This window comes from Mytilus edulis, chromosome 1, assembly GCF_963676685.1.
Source record: "Mytilus edulis chromosome 1, xbMytEdul2.2, whole genome shotgun sequence".
NCBI lineage: Eukaryota > Metazoa > Mollusca > Bivalvia > Mytilida > Mytilidae > Mytilus > Mytilus edulis.
Window position 1 is genome coordinate 81,663,366 of NC_092344.1, and position 15,999 is coordinate 81,679,364.

The 15,999-nt window shown below is 36.1% G+C and overlaps 1 protein-coding gene across 1 annotated transcript in view; it reads left to right on the forward strand.

Moving 5' to 3' along the window:
- The window catches only part of LOC139491879 (uncharacterized), a 38,318-nt gene that overhangs the window by 8,822 nt on the left and 13,497 nt on the right, over positions 1-15,999 (forward strand). The gene's annotated exons all lie outside the window — the stretch shown is intronic.

Below are 15,999 nucleotides of genomic sequence, written 5' to 3' on the forward strand. Positions count from 1 at the left end.
TGAGCGTGGATTAATTCTGATGTCATCTAAATTGTCATATTATGGCGATAAAAGACTGGCACATCCAACGTCCTGAGTGTGGATTAATTATAATATCAACTTAAAAGTAATATTACGACTAAAGAAGACTAGCACATCCAACGTCATGAGCGTGGATTATTTCTTATGTACATTGAAAAGTAATATTATGGTCATAGAAGATTGACACATCCAACGTCCTGAGCGTGGATTAATTCTTATGTACATTGAAAAATAATATTATGGTAAAAAAAAGAGTGGCACATCTAGCGTCCTGAGCGTGGATTAATTCTGTTGTCATCTAAATTGTCGTATCATGGCGATAAAAGACTGGCACATCCAACGTTCTGAGCGTGGATTAATTCTAATATCAATTAAAAAGTCATATTATGACCATAGAAGACTGGCAAATCTAACGTCCTGAGCGTGGATTAATTCTGATGTCATCTAAATTGTCATATTATGGCGGTAAATGACTGGCACATCCAACGTCCTGAGTGAGATTAATTATAATATCAACTAAAAAGTAATATTACGACTTTAGAAATCTGGCACATCCAACGTCCTGAGCGTGGATTTATTATAATATCAACTAAAAAGTAATATTACGACTAAAGAAGACTGGCACATCCAACGTCCTGAGCGTGGATTATTTCTTATGTACATTGAAAAGAGATATTATGGTCATAGAAGATTGGCACATCCAACGTCCTGAGCGTGGATTACTTCTAATGTACATTGAAAAGTTATATAATGGTAAAAAAAGAGTGGCATATCCAACTTCCTGAGCGTGGATTAATTCTGTTGTCATCTAAATTGTCATATTATGGCGATAAAAGACTTGCACACCCAACGTCCTGAGCGTGGATTAATTATAATATCAACTAAAAAGTAATATTACGACTTTAGAAATCTGGCACATCCAACGTCCTGAGCGTGGATTATTTCTAATGTAGATCGAAAAATAATATTATGGTAAAAAAGAGTGGCACATCCAACGTCCTGAGCGTGGATTAATTATAATATCAACTAAAAAGTAATATTACGACTAATGAAGACTAGCACATCCAACGTGCTGAGCGTGGATTAATTCTAATGTACATTGAAAAGTAATATTATGGTAAAAAAGAGTGGCACATCCAACGTCCTGAGCGTGGATTAATTCTGATGTCATCTAAATTGTCATATTATGGCGATAAAAGACTGGCACATCCAACGTCCTGAGCGTGGATTAATTATAATATCAACTTAAAAGTAATATTACGACTAAAGAAGACTAGCACATCCAACGTCATGAGCGTGGATTATTTCTTATGTACATTGAAAAGTAATATTATGGTCATAGAAGATTGACACATCCAACGTCCTGAGCGTGGATTAATTCTTATGTACATTGAAAAATAATATTATGGTAAAAAAAAAGAGTGGCACATCTAGCGTCCTGAGCGTGGATTAATTCTGTTGTCATCTAAATTGTCATATTATGGCGATAAAAGACTTGCACACCCAACGTCCTGAGCGTGGATTAATTATAATATCAACTAAAAAGTAATATTACGACTTTAGAAATCTGGCACATCCAACGTCCTGAGCGTGGATTATTTCTAATGTAGATCGAAAAATAATATTATGGTAAAAAAGAGTGGCACATCCAACGTCCTGAGCGTGGATTAATTATAATATCAACTAAAAAGTAATATTACGACTAATGAAGACTAGCACATCCAACGTGCTGAGCGTGGATTAATTCTAATGTACATTGAAAAGTAATATTATGGTAAAAAAGAGTGGCACATCCAACGTCCTGAGCGTGGATTAATTCTGATGTCATCTAAATTGTCATATTATGGCGATAAAAGACTGGCACATCCAACGTCCTGAGCGTGGATTAATTATAATATCAACTTAAAAGTAATATTACGACTAAAGAAGACTAGCACATCCAACGTCATGAGCGTGGATTATTTCTTATGTACATTGAAAAGTAATATTATGGTCATAGAAGATTGACACATCCAACGTCCTGAGCGTGGATTAATTCTTATGTACATTGAAAAATAATATTATGGTAAAAAAAAAGAGTGGCACATCTAGCGTCCTGAGCGTGGATTAATTCTGTTGTCATCTAAATTGTCGTATCATGGCGATAAAAGACTGGCACATCCAACGTTCTGAGCGTGGATTAATTCTAATATCAATTTAAAAGTCATATTATGACCATAGAAGACTGGCAAATCTAACGTCCTGAGCGTGGATTAATTCTGATGTCATCTAAATTTCTAAATTGTCATATTATGGCGGTAAATGACTGGCACATCCAACGTCCTGAGCGTAGATTAATTATAATATCAACTAAAAAGTAATATTACGACTTTAGAAATCTGGCACATCCAACGTCCTGAGCGTGGATTTATTATAATATCAACTAAAAAGTAATATTACGACTAAAGAAGACTGGCACATCCAACGTCCTGAGCGTGGATTATTTCTTATGTACATTGAAAAGAGATATTATGGTCATAGAAGATTGGCACATCCAACGTCCTGAGCGTGGATTAATTATAATATCAACTTAAAAGTAATATTACGACTAAAAAAAAATTAGCACATCCAACGTCATGAGCGTGGATTATTTCTTATGTACATTGAAAAGTAATATTATGGTCATAGAAGATTGACACATCCAACGTCCTGAGCGTGGATTAATTCTTATGTACATTGAAAAATAATATTATGGTAAAAAAAAGAGTGGCACATCTAGCGTCCTGAGCGTGGATTAATTCTGTTGTCATCTAAATTGTCGTATCATGGCGATAAAAGACTGGCACATCCAACGTTCTGAGCGTGGATTAATTCTAATATCAATTTAAAAGTCATATTATGACCATAGAAGACTGGCAAATCTAACGTCCTGAGCGTGGATTAATTCTGATGTCATCTAAATTGTCATATTATGGCGGTAAATGACTGGCACATCCAACGTCCTGAGCGTAGATTAATTATAATATCAACTAAAAAGTAATATTACGACTTTAGAAATCTGGCACATCCAACGTCCTGAGCGTGGATTTATTATAATATCAACTAAAAAGTAATATTACGACTAAAGAAGACTGGCACATCCAACGTCCTGAGCGTGGATTATTTCTTATGTACATTGAAAAGAGATATTATGGTCATAGAAGATTGGCACATCCAACGTCCTGAGCGTGGATTATTTCTAATGTACATTGAAAAGTTATATAATGGTAAAAAAAGAGTGGCATATCCAACTTCCTGAGCGTGGATTAATTCTGTTGTCATCTAAATTGTCATATTATGGCGATAAAAGACGTGCACACCCAACGTCCTGAGCGTGGATTAATTATAATATCAACTAAAAAGTAATATTACGACTTTAGAAATCTGGCACATCCAACGTCCTGAGCGTGGATTATTTCTAATGTAGATCGAAAAATAATATTATGGTAAAAAAGAGTGGCACATCCAACGTCCTGAGCGTGGATTAATTATAATATCAACTAAAAAGTAATATTACGACTAATGAAGACTAGCACATCCAACGTGCTGAGCGTGGATTAATTCTAATGTACATTGAAAAGTAATATTATGGTAAAAAAGAGTGGCACATCCAACGTCCTGAGCGTGGATTAATTCTGATGTCATCTAAATTGTCATATTATGGCGATAAAAGACTGGCACATCCAACGTCCTGAGCGTGGATTAATTATAATATCAACTTAAAAGTAATATTACGACTAAAGAAGACTAGCACATCCAACGTCATGAGCGTGGATTATTTCTTATGTACATTGAAAAGTAATATTATGGTCATAGAAGATTGACACATCCAACGTCCTGAGCGTGGATTAATTCTTATGTACATTGAAAAATAATATTATGGTAAAAAAAAGAGTGGCACATCTAGCGTCCTGAGCGTGGATTAATTCTGTTGTCATCTAAATTGTCGTATCATGGCGATAAAAGACTGGCACATCCAACGTTCTGAGCGTGGATTAATTCTAATATCAATTTAAAAGTCATATTATGACCATAGAAGACTGGCAAATCTAACGTCCTGGGCGTGGATTAATTCTGATGTCATGTAAATAGGCATGTTATGGCCATAACATACTGGCACGTCCAACGTCCTGAGTACTATTATTAATTTGTTGTAATGTACATCGAAACGTAACATTATGTTACGGAACTTTCTTTTTGGAGGTCCAAAGTGGGGGTAGGATGACCCTACCATCCCCCTTCTTTCGTTCATAAAATTTTCCCTACGGCAAAGCTTTTTGCCCACTAGGTACAAATGATAGGCACTTGCCTAAGGTTGCCTGGGCCCAAATATCCAGGTGGGTAAAGTTACGGAACTTTTTTTTTTGGAGGTCCAAAGTGGGGATAGGGCTTAGGTAATTGCCTATCGAGTGTATCTCGTGCAGACAAAAGCTTTGCCGTAGGGACTTTGCTATGAATTAAATAAGGGGGGTGGTAGGGTCAATCGACCCCAACTTTGGACCTGAAAAAAAAGTTCTGTAACTTGACCCACCTGGGTCTTTGGGTCCAAGCAAGCTTAGACAATTGCCTATCGAGTGTACGTACCTAGTGTGGACAAAAGCTTTGCCTTAGGGACTTTGCTATGAATTAAATAAAGGGGATGGTAGGGTCACCCGACCCCAACTTTGGACCTCAAAATAAAAAGTTCCGTAACTTTACCCACCTGGGTCTTTGGGTCCAGGCAAGCTTAGACAATTGCCTATCAAGTGTACCTAGTATGGACAAAAGCTTTGCCGTAGGGACTTTGCTATGAATTAAATCAGGGGGATGGTAGGGACACCCGACCCCAACTTTGGACCTAAAAAAAAGTTCTGTAACTTTACCCACCTGGATCTTTGGGTCCAGGCAATCTTAGGCAATTGCCTATCGAATGTATCTAGTGAGAACAAAAGCTTTGCCGTAGGGACTTTGCTATGAATTAAATAAGGGGAAAGGTAGGGTAACAAGACCCCAACTTTGGACCTAAAAAAAAAGTTCCGTAACTTTACCCACTTGGGTCTTTAAGTCCAGGCAAGCTTGGGCAATTGCCTATCGAGTGTACCTAGTGTGGACAAAATCTTTGCCGTAGGGACTTTGCTATGAATTAAATACGGGGGAAGGTAGGGTCACCCTACCCAAACTTTGGACATAAAAAAAAAGTTCCGTAACTTTACCCACCTGGATCTTTGGGTCCAGGCAAGCTTAGGCAATTGCCTATCGAGTGTATCTAGTGAGGACAAAAGCTTTGCCTTAGGGACTTTGCTATGAATTAAATTAGGGAAAAGGTAGGGTCACTAGACCCCAACTTTGGACCTAAAAAAAAAGTTCCGTAACTTTACCCACCTGGGTTTTTCAGGTCCAGGCAAGCTTAGGCAATTGCCTATCGAGTGTACCTAGTGTGGACAAAAGCTTAGCCAGAGGGACTTTGCTATGAAATAGATAAGGGGGATGGTAGGGTCACCAGATCCCAACTTTGGACCTCAAAAAAAAAGTTCCATAACTTTACCCACCTGGATCTTTGGGTCCAGGCAAGCTTAGACAATTGCCTATCGAGTGTATCTAGTGAGGACAAAAGCTTTGCCTTAGGGACTTTGCTATGAATTAAATTAGGGGGAAGGTAGGGTCAATCGACCCCAACTTTGGACCTGAAAAAAAAGTTCTGTAACTTGACCCACCTGGGTCTTTGGGTCCAAGCAAGCTTAGACAATTGCCTATCGAGTGTACGTACCTAGTGTGGACAAAAGCTTTGCCTTAGGGACTTTGCTATGAATTAAATAAAGGGGATGGTAGGGTCACCCGACCCCAACTTTGGACCTCAAAATAAAAAGTTCCGTAACTTTACCCACCTGGGTCTTTAGGTCCAGGCAAGCTTAGACAATTGCCTATCAAGTGTACCTAGTATGGACAAAAGCTTTGCCGTAGGGACTTTGCTATGACTTAAATCAGGGGGATGGTAGGGACACCCGACCCCAACTTTGGACCTAAAAAAAAAGTTCTGTAACTTTACCCACCTGGATCTTTGGGTCCAGGCAATCTTAGGCAATTGCCTATCGAATGTATCTAGTGAGAACAAAAGCTTTGCCGTAGGCACTTTGCTATGAATTAAATAAGGGGAAAGGTAGGGTAACAAGACCTCAACTTTGGACCTAAAAAAAAAGTTCCGTAACTTTACCCACTTGGGTCTTTAAGTCCAGGCAAGCTTGGGCAATTGCCTATCGAGTGTACCTTGTGTGGACAAAATCTTTGCCGTAGGGACTTTGCTATGAATTAAATAAGGGGGATGGTAGGGTCACCCGACCCCAACTTTGGACCTCAAAATAAAAAGTTCCGTAACTTTACCCACCTGGGTCTTTGGGTCCAGGCAAGCTTAGACAATTGCCTAACGAGTGTACCTAGTGTTGACAAAAGCTTTGCCGTAGGGACTTTGCTATGAATTAAATAAGGGGGATGGTAGGGTCACCCGACCCCAACTTTGGACCTCAAAATAAAAAGTTCCGTAACTTTACCCACCTGGTCCTTTGGGTCCAGGCAAGCTTAGGAAATTGCCTATCGAGTGTACCTAGTGTGGACAAAAGCTTTGCCGTAGGTACTTTGCTATGAATTAATTCACGGGGGATGGTAGGGTCACCCGACCCCAACTTTGGACCTAAAAAAAAAGTTCCGTAACTTTACCCACCTGGGTCTTTGGGTCCAGGCAAGCTTAGACAATTGCCTAACGGGTGTGCCTAGTGTTGACAAAAGCTTTGCCGAAGGGACTTTGCTATGAATAAAATAAGGGGGATGGTAGGGTCACCCGACCTCAACTTTGGACCTCAAAATAAAAAGTTCCGTAACTTTACCCACCTGGTCCTTTGGGTCCAGGCAAGCTAAGGAAATTGCCTATCGAGTGTACCTAGTGTGGACAAAAGCTTTGCCGTAGGTACTTTGCTATGAATTAATTCACGGGGGATGGTAGGGTCACCCGACCCCAACTTTGGACCTAAAAAAAAAGTTCCGTAATTTTACCCACCTGGGTCTTTGGGTCCAGACAATCTTAGACAATTGCCTAACGAGTGTACCTAGTGTTGACAAAAGCTTTGCCGTAGGGACTTTGCTATGAATTAAATAAGGGTGGAGGTAGGGTCACCTGACCCAAACTTTGGACCTCAAAGAAATAGATCCGTACCTTTACCTACCTGGATCTTTGGGTCCAGGCAAAGTTAGACGATTGCCTATCAAGTGTACCTAGTATGGACAAAAGCTTTGCCGTAGGGACTTTGCTATGAATTAAATCAGGGGGATGGTAGGGTCACCCGACCCAAACTTTGGACCTAAAAAAAAGTTCCGTAACTTTACCCACCTGGATCTTTAGGTGCAGGCAAGCTTTTGCAATTGCCTATCGAGTATACCTAGTGTGGACAAAAGCTTTGCCGGAGGGACTCTGCTATAAATTAAATAAGGGGGATGGTAGGGTCACCCGATCCCAACTTTGGACCTAAAAAAAAGTTCCGTAACTTTACCCACCTAGATCTTTGGGTCCAGGCAAGCTTAGGCAATTGCCTATCGAGTGTACCTAGTGTGGACAAAAGCTTTGCCGTAGGGACTTTGTTATGAATTAAATAAGGGGGGTGGTAGGGTCAACCGAGCCCAACTTTGGACCTGAAAAAAAAAGTTCCGTAATTTTACCCACCTGGATCTTTAGGTCCAGGCAAGCTTAGAGAATTGCTTAACGAGTGTACCTAGTGTGGAAAAAAGCTTTGTCGTAGGGACTTTGCTATGAATTAATTCACGGGGGATGGTAGGGTCACCCGACCCCAACTTTGGACCTGAAAAAAAGTTCCGTAACTTTACCCACCTGTGTCTTTGGGTCCAGGCAAGCTTAGACAATTGCCTAACGAGTGTACCTAGTGTGGAAAAAAGCTTTGTCGTAGGGACTTTGCTATGAATTCAATAAGGGGGATGGAAGGGTCATCCGACCCAAACTTTGGACCTCAAAAAAAAAAAGTAATGTATCTTTACCCACCTGGGTCTTTGGGTCCGGGCAAGCTTAGGCAATTGCCTATCGGATTTACCTAGTGTGGACAAAAGCTTTGCTGTAGGGAGTTTGCTATGAATTATATCAGGGGGATCGATGGTAGGGTCACCCGACCCCAACTTTGGAGCTAAAAAAAAAGTTCCGTAACTTTATCCACCTGAGTTTTTCGGCCCAGGCAACCCTGGGCAAGTGCCTATCATTTGTAACTTGTGAGCAAATAAGTTTTGCCGTAGGGAAAATTTTATGAAGGAAAGAAGGGGGATGGTAGGGTCACCCTACCCCATCCGGGACTTTGCCGTAGGGAAATGTATACGGATTATAGTTATTTTACATAGGCTTGAATCTAAATAATTTTTTGTTTAGATTAACCAAAATATTTATGTCAAATCGTTTTCGTTCTATTTGACGTGTGTAGTTGTTCTTACACTTATCGCTTTTCTTATAAGAATGTATTAAATAAATTACTAGAGTTACTATTTACTTTTGAATAATTACCTGAACTAGCTAGTTCTTAGGCGAAAAGTGAATATAATGGTTATCAGCTTTTCTTTTCAATCGAATAATTTCTATAAGCTTGAAGATCTAATTGAATCGCTACACTAGTTTATTGTAACCTGTTGTTATCAATTGTTATTATTATTATACAGATAATAACCCATCCCTTATCAGAGAGAAAGGAGAAAGGGTTAATAGCTAAAGCGTTTTTTTTAGATTCCCGGCTTTAAAAAGAGTTGTATTTAATACACGAATAAATAATAAAACTTTGTATGTGTTAAAATGGAATAACATTTCATCTTCCTACTTGAAAATTTGTCATAATATTTATTTATTTGTCATCATATTTATAAGTACGTTTGGTGTTATTGCAAGTCTTCGGTTTTTAGGCATGATCATGTTGGCGCGTTTTCTTATTGTTCGCTAGCTTGATTCATCTTATTGTTCGCTGGCTTATTGTTCGCTAGCTTGAGTCTGGTTGAAAAAAAAAACTAGTTTAATTAATAACAAATCATCACATTTGATTGATTTAGTTCAACTGTTCTATACTGTTACCTATTCACTTAAGAATTGAATGCTTCTTTTTGTAAATTTATTGGGGTGTAAAAGCGTTGACCGAAGTACATTTTGTATGAAGCGCGGAAGCGCTTCATTTTAAAAATGTACGCACGGTCAACGCTTTTACAACCCTATAAAGTTACAAAAAGAAGCATTCAATACTTATAATTACATTTTTTAGCTATGATCATGAAAACACGAATTTTATATATTTAATTAATTAATTCACCTGTGCACTTTATTGTTGGAGCACGTGTTATCATGAATGAAAAGTTGTATTGAGCAATGCAACTGCTTACGGAATAACACGTGATGTACAGTTAGCCAATCAGAATAAGATATTATAATGAAACATACATCTAATGTAATTATTTACATATAAAAGGCCGCTACCACTTAGAATAATTGATCTAATACAAGTCTAATATAACGTTTTCTCTGCATTTATAAACTCTGGCTTATAATTCATTGCAATTACATATACATAGTGACTTTTCATGTACATTCCAACATACTTCTGATAAATGATTTTAATCAAATATATAATGCGACTTTTTTTTAATATTTTTCATGTGACTTTTTTCCGTTTGCCAGTAGTGCGTTGGTTGTCGTTGGTACATGTATGTAATTAGCAAGCCACATCTCTTATTTTTATATAGTTGACAATATCATTAAATATGATATTGTTATCATTAAATTAGAAAAGGAGACAACAATTAATTTGTTGGTATTTTTATTCAGTAGATCATAGATCTATGAGTAGATACAGCTTTCTTGATGGACATTTATCTTTATTGATATCCACATCAATGGTCATGTAAATCTAAGTTTTTGCAATGGTTGTCTTCGGACAAATAACAACTTTATTAGAGTCGTTATAACAAAAATCACTGATTTGTAAATTCGTATAAATACAACTGTCTGGCTGCATCTAATCCTTTTGGTGTTAAAAAGTGTTTTGCATAGAAGATGTTGAAATTATAGCGGTTTTTTTTTTTAAATAAACTGACGGTTATAGGTACAGAGTCTGACAGGACTTTGCCAACAAAATTTTCAGGTTTCGCTGAATGAATCGTGAAGTGGTGATAATTAAGTTCTAAAATGCTGCAGTATTTTTTCAAATATTGCTGAAGGTATTTCCTCCAATCATAAAACAACAGCAGTTTTCTTCATATCTCAGTTAACTAACTGGGAAATATTATGAAAATTTCTACTGAAATTGTTCACACTTTCTGCAATCTGCAAGATATATATAAAACGTTATTACTATTATACAATCAAAATATATTATACATAGTAGTTTGATTCAAATATATTCAGGAGTGACAAGAAATAAAAAAAAAAGTGCAACAAGAATTATTTTCCTGAAACGGAACAAAAAATATACATGCATACACAAATAATCTTTGACATGAATATAGTCACTTCGATATTTTTTTGGTAGGGTGTGCCATTTTTGCCCCAAAAAACGTGCCTATTTTAATATAACATTCACTGAAAAAAGGACTCGAGGGTCATTTTTATATAAAATCTCGCAAAATTATGACCCATATTTTTGGCACATCCCCGTATACCCAATAATAGGAAGTTACCCCCCCCCCCTGACTTAGTCAGTCACAAACATATCAGATCATATCATAAAACAATGTAAAAGTCCGAAAGATTTTTTTTCTCGTTTCAAGGTGAGTGAATTTGTAGAGTTTATACACCAATGAATTCTTTTTTATAAAATAGGAAGGAACGCGCAATACCAATTTCATTTTTAATAATTCCTTGATATGAAAAAACGTTACCTGATGATAGCATTTCTTTGTTTACATTGCATATGACGTCATAATTTAAATAACGTCACAACTAAAATCCCTAACAACAGAACCAAAATCGGAAACGTTACGGTATTTCCGTTTCTTTTTTTTTTAACAAATATTTAAGTTACAAAAAAATAATTCATACAGACTTCGTCCCCATTTACAGGTAATGCCTGCCTCATATTATTTCAGTTATATTTTTTTTATGATAGAAACTATAATTTATTTATTCTTACAATTTGTATATATATTTTGTACTATACAAATCCTTGTTTTTACAAAAATAATATAAATACGAAAAACTAAGATTGTTGTAGGCGAGATAACTCGACATATATAACAACGAGGACAAATGTATTTATAGTAGCAAATGCTTAATTTCTTTATTGTAAAGAGTTAGTACCGGACCAATCAAATAATGTTTTATTGAACGTGCCAGTCGTGGACGTACTATCCGTTGACTGTCCTGATCGGAGATCATTAGGCTGTTGACCACTGTTGCAAAAAAGACTCCTGGTATTGTATGGTATTCAGATGTAACAGTTAGTAAGAAAATTTCCCCACAGAAATATTGATGATATAATTTTGTACCTTATTGAAATATAAAAAAAGAACAAACACCTACGGCCATAAAAGCAACCGATAATCAAATACAAACGCTTGTTGTAAATATGGCCACAGGACAATAATTCTTAAGAAAATGTATAATAAAGACAACCAAGACAAGAAATCTACCAACATATTATATATTTAGCGTAAACAAGTTGTCGTTTTAAACTTACGTTTTGGTGATGTACTGCTTTTAAATATTTTTAAGTACTTAGATATATTAAAAATGATTCTTTACAGCAACTTTTACATACAATTCAATTCAATTCAATTCAATTCAATATTTTTATTGTCAATTAAAGACGCCCATTACAAGCAGAATAATCAAGATAAATTTAAATGTACATTTGATTACAATGATTACAATGATTATGTTAAACAAAAGAAAATCATAAAAAAAAAAAAAAAAAAAAAAAAAAAAAACCCAAAAACATCAATATGTGATATATATATAGTTATATATATCTATACATTTTTTTTTTAATTTTTATATATTTATAATTAATATGAGGCAGGCATAACCTGTGAATGGGGACGAAGTCTGTATGTATTATTTTTTTTTTATACCTCAAACATGTAAAATAAAGGAAACGGAAATACCGTAACGTTCCCGATTTCGGTTCTGTGGTCAGGGATTTAGCTGTGACGTTGTTTAAGTTATGACGTCATATTCAATGTAAACAAAAGAAACGCTTCCGTCAGGTAAGTTAGAGAACGTAAACTAATGTTGGTGATGTACAGACAGTCAAGGCCGAAACTTCGCTACGGCAGGGACATATAAAAGTTTTAGGCTGGACAAGATTGTATGAAAAGAAAAATGAATACTGCTTAAACATAATGTATCCATATGACAAATTAAAGTTCCACAAGATATTTTATCATTTGTGACTTCTCTATCTGACAACAGAAAAACAAGTTTTTGTTTTGCTGATACAACTACCTTGACCTTCCCATGCTCAATGTACAGATCTTTTACCTACACTAATTTCAAGTCTGTCACTCACATGCAACTTCATCAATGGCCACTTTTAAATATGTACCTTTGTTTCATGTGTATTTTAGTCAAGACACCATCTAATTAACTATCAAGTTGACCTTCTGAAGACCATATAAGTGATAGAAACATAAATATAAATACATGTATAAATAGATAGTGAACTCATGCAATTGGATTACTCTAAATCTGTTTAATGTCATTTTCTAATATGACGTCCTTCAAACGCTTCGAGTACACGCCCGTGGTAAATATGAATATATTGCCTGGGCTGTTCCCATCATACTACCAACAAAATACTTACTGCAAATTAAAGTTGTAAATTTAAAGGAAAAGCTGTACAAAATTTTTTCACTTTTTCAGGTTTTATCATCACTTTGAGATATATTTTATCTTGACAAATGGACTTGTTCCACCACTGACCCAGGTTTAGGGTAGGGTTGGGATCCAGCTATATAAACATGTTTATCCCCCGACACATTCTGTATGTGCATATATTAGGCCATCAGATTTCTCGTTTAAATGTTCTACATTGGTCATTTCATGGCCTTTTATAGTTAACTATGCGGTATGGGCTTTGCTCATTGTTGAAGGCTGTACACTGACCTATAGTTGTAAATTTCTGTGTCTAATGGACTCTTGTGAATAGTTTTCTCATTGGCAATCACACCACATCTAATTCTTTCAACATTAACATGAAGCCCACTTTGTTCTAGTACACTGACCTATACTTGTAAATATCTGTGTCATTTGGTCTCCTGTGAAGAGTTGTCTCATTGGCAATTACACCCCATCTAATTCTTTCAACATTAACATGAAGCCCACTTTGTCTGAAATGCTGAGCTGGATTTTTTACATAGATCCTTACAAGGTTATAGTCTGCTGGATGATATCTTACCTTACACAACACCTTATTTGAACTCTTGAGCGACCTATCTTTGATTGAACAGTCTACCAATTATCATCTTTAGATTTCATAGGTGGATCCTGGGGGGCCCGGGCCCCCCCTTTCGTGGAAAAATTTGGTTGACTATATAGGGAATCACTGAAGCATGACTGGATCGGGCCCCCCCTGAGGTCAGTCAGCGGGCCCCCCCTTAGGTCAAGTTCTGGATCCGCCACTGGATTTGACCAGACCTGGGATGAAAACAATGACCTCGTACATGTGAAGTAAGCTGGTATTCACAAACAACATTTGGGGGTTCCAATAAAATGCGATGTGGCGTATGCAAGGAACCAGCAACCAAATCTCCTGTTCACAGATAAACTTGATAGACTTTTTTTTGTTAACTAAAAACTTAAGAACCATCAGAACATGGGTTAAATATACATAAATTTTGAAGGCTTATATTACAGGCAAAATTCTGAACTTCCAATTACAAAAGGTACATTTTAGTTTAATGATTCTATTTGCTATGAGCATTTATAACAATAGTGTAAAACAAGTAAACATGAAATTCATTGATTAACAATAGTCTACCTTTGCTTACAAGCACTACATGTACTAAAACTTGATTTGACAACATAAAATACGAGTAAAATCACATGAAAAATGTGCCTTCACTCATTTAAAAGATTCTATTTAGGAGATAACTGTATTGTATTTTAAGCTCCGACAGCATCAATTGGGGATTTGATGGTCGCAAATTAAGTTTACTGGCAACGCGTTAGCGGAGACAGTAAACGGGTATTTGCGACCATCAAATCCCCAATTGATGCCGTCGGAGCTTAAAATACAATATTGTTATCTCCATTCTAATGAAACTGACAGAAAACAACGTTAAAGCATGTATTTAAAATCTGTCATATGCCGTCTGCCCTTGCGCATACGTCCCATAGCATCAATTGTCAATTGATGCCATGTAAGAAAATGACGTTATCCAATCAAAATGAACGTTACAAACGTTGTTGCATTAGAATAAACATTTTCTCTCTTGTAATATCAGATTGTATTAAATATGACCCTTTTGTAAAATCAGATAGCATTAAACATGTCCTTTCTTGTAATATCACATTGTATTAAATATGACCCTTTTGTAAAATCAGATAGCATTACAGATTGTCCTTTCTTGTAATATCAGATTGTATTAAATATGACCCTTTTGTAAAATCAGATAGCATTAAACATGTCCTTTCTTGTAATATCACATTGTATTAAATATGACCCTTTTGTAAAATCAGATAGCATTACAGATTGTCCTTTCTTGTAATATCAGATTGTATTAAATATGACCCTTTTGTAAAATCAGATAGCATTAAACATGTCCTTTCTTGTAATATCACATTGTATTCAAGAATGTCCTCTCTTGCAAATTTAGCCCGCTAGTCATATGAGCACTCCTTACATTTATTTTTTGTCTTTCTCTTTCTTATCAGCCTTTTTTGCAGGAATAAAATCTGGGAAGAATTCATCCATAAGCTGAATCAACTTCCTCTTACCTTTGAAAGTATGTCTGATGAATGTAATTACTACTGATCCAAACTCTTTCCTTCCATTTGGTACATACTGTTCACATGCCTTGCATGCATTTTTCATATCCTCCAAAACGTTTAAGTGTAGTAAGTAGAATACATAGTTTAGTAGGGAAACAATGGCTTGAAACGAAATAAATCTTTGTTTGTAATGAGTTATGTGCAGCTTCGGACCCAAGTACATGGTTGGAACTTTCATTGTACAATGCATTTGGTTCTGCTTTGAAAAGAATTACAGAGCTGAGTCTATGTACCATATTATATAAAAGGTTAAGTGGTTGTTAGGACCTAGCGCTATATAGTCCTTAATTGAGATCCTTGTCAGATATTCCTGGCCATATGTTTTCCTTTTTGTCATATTAAGAATTGTTTTAATTTAATATGTTCGTACGGAAAACAAGGAACATTATTCTCATACAAAAAATTAAGATAATTCTAAATACACATTCATAAAAAAATGGAATTTATTACAAAGGATAATCATAAGATATACTTGAATTGTCCTGGACTTCACTTCTGTGATGGGTATATGTTAATGGAATCCTTCTCTGAATACGGGACAAACATATTAGTAGTGGTAGACCCCAATGGCCAATGATCTTCAATTTATACCGAATATTGACAGTCAAAAAAATGCTAACATTCCAATTTTCAATAACAGTTAACAGGAAATACATTATCACAATAACAGATCATAACAGATAACAAAAAAACTAAAAGCCCAATAACAGCTAACAAAGAATAAGACAATAACAGCAAACAGCAAATATATTTTCAAAATAACAGATAACAAAGAATTAAATTGCCCCATAACAGCATAACAGTTAAACTTTTTAACAGTTAAACCCCTTGCCCCCCCCTCTGTCCTTTTGTCAGCTTTTATTGTATTGCCTGACGTTGTCAATATAAGGGGACCCATAGGATCACTCCACATTTTGTCAAGTCTTATCTCTTCAACCTAAATGGTATGAATGTCAGTTTTATATGAAAAG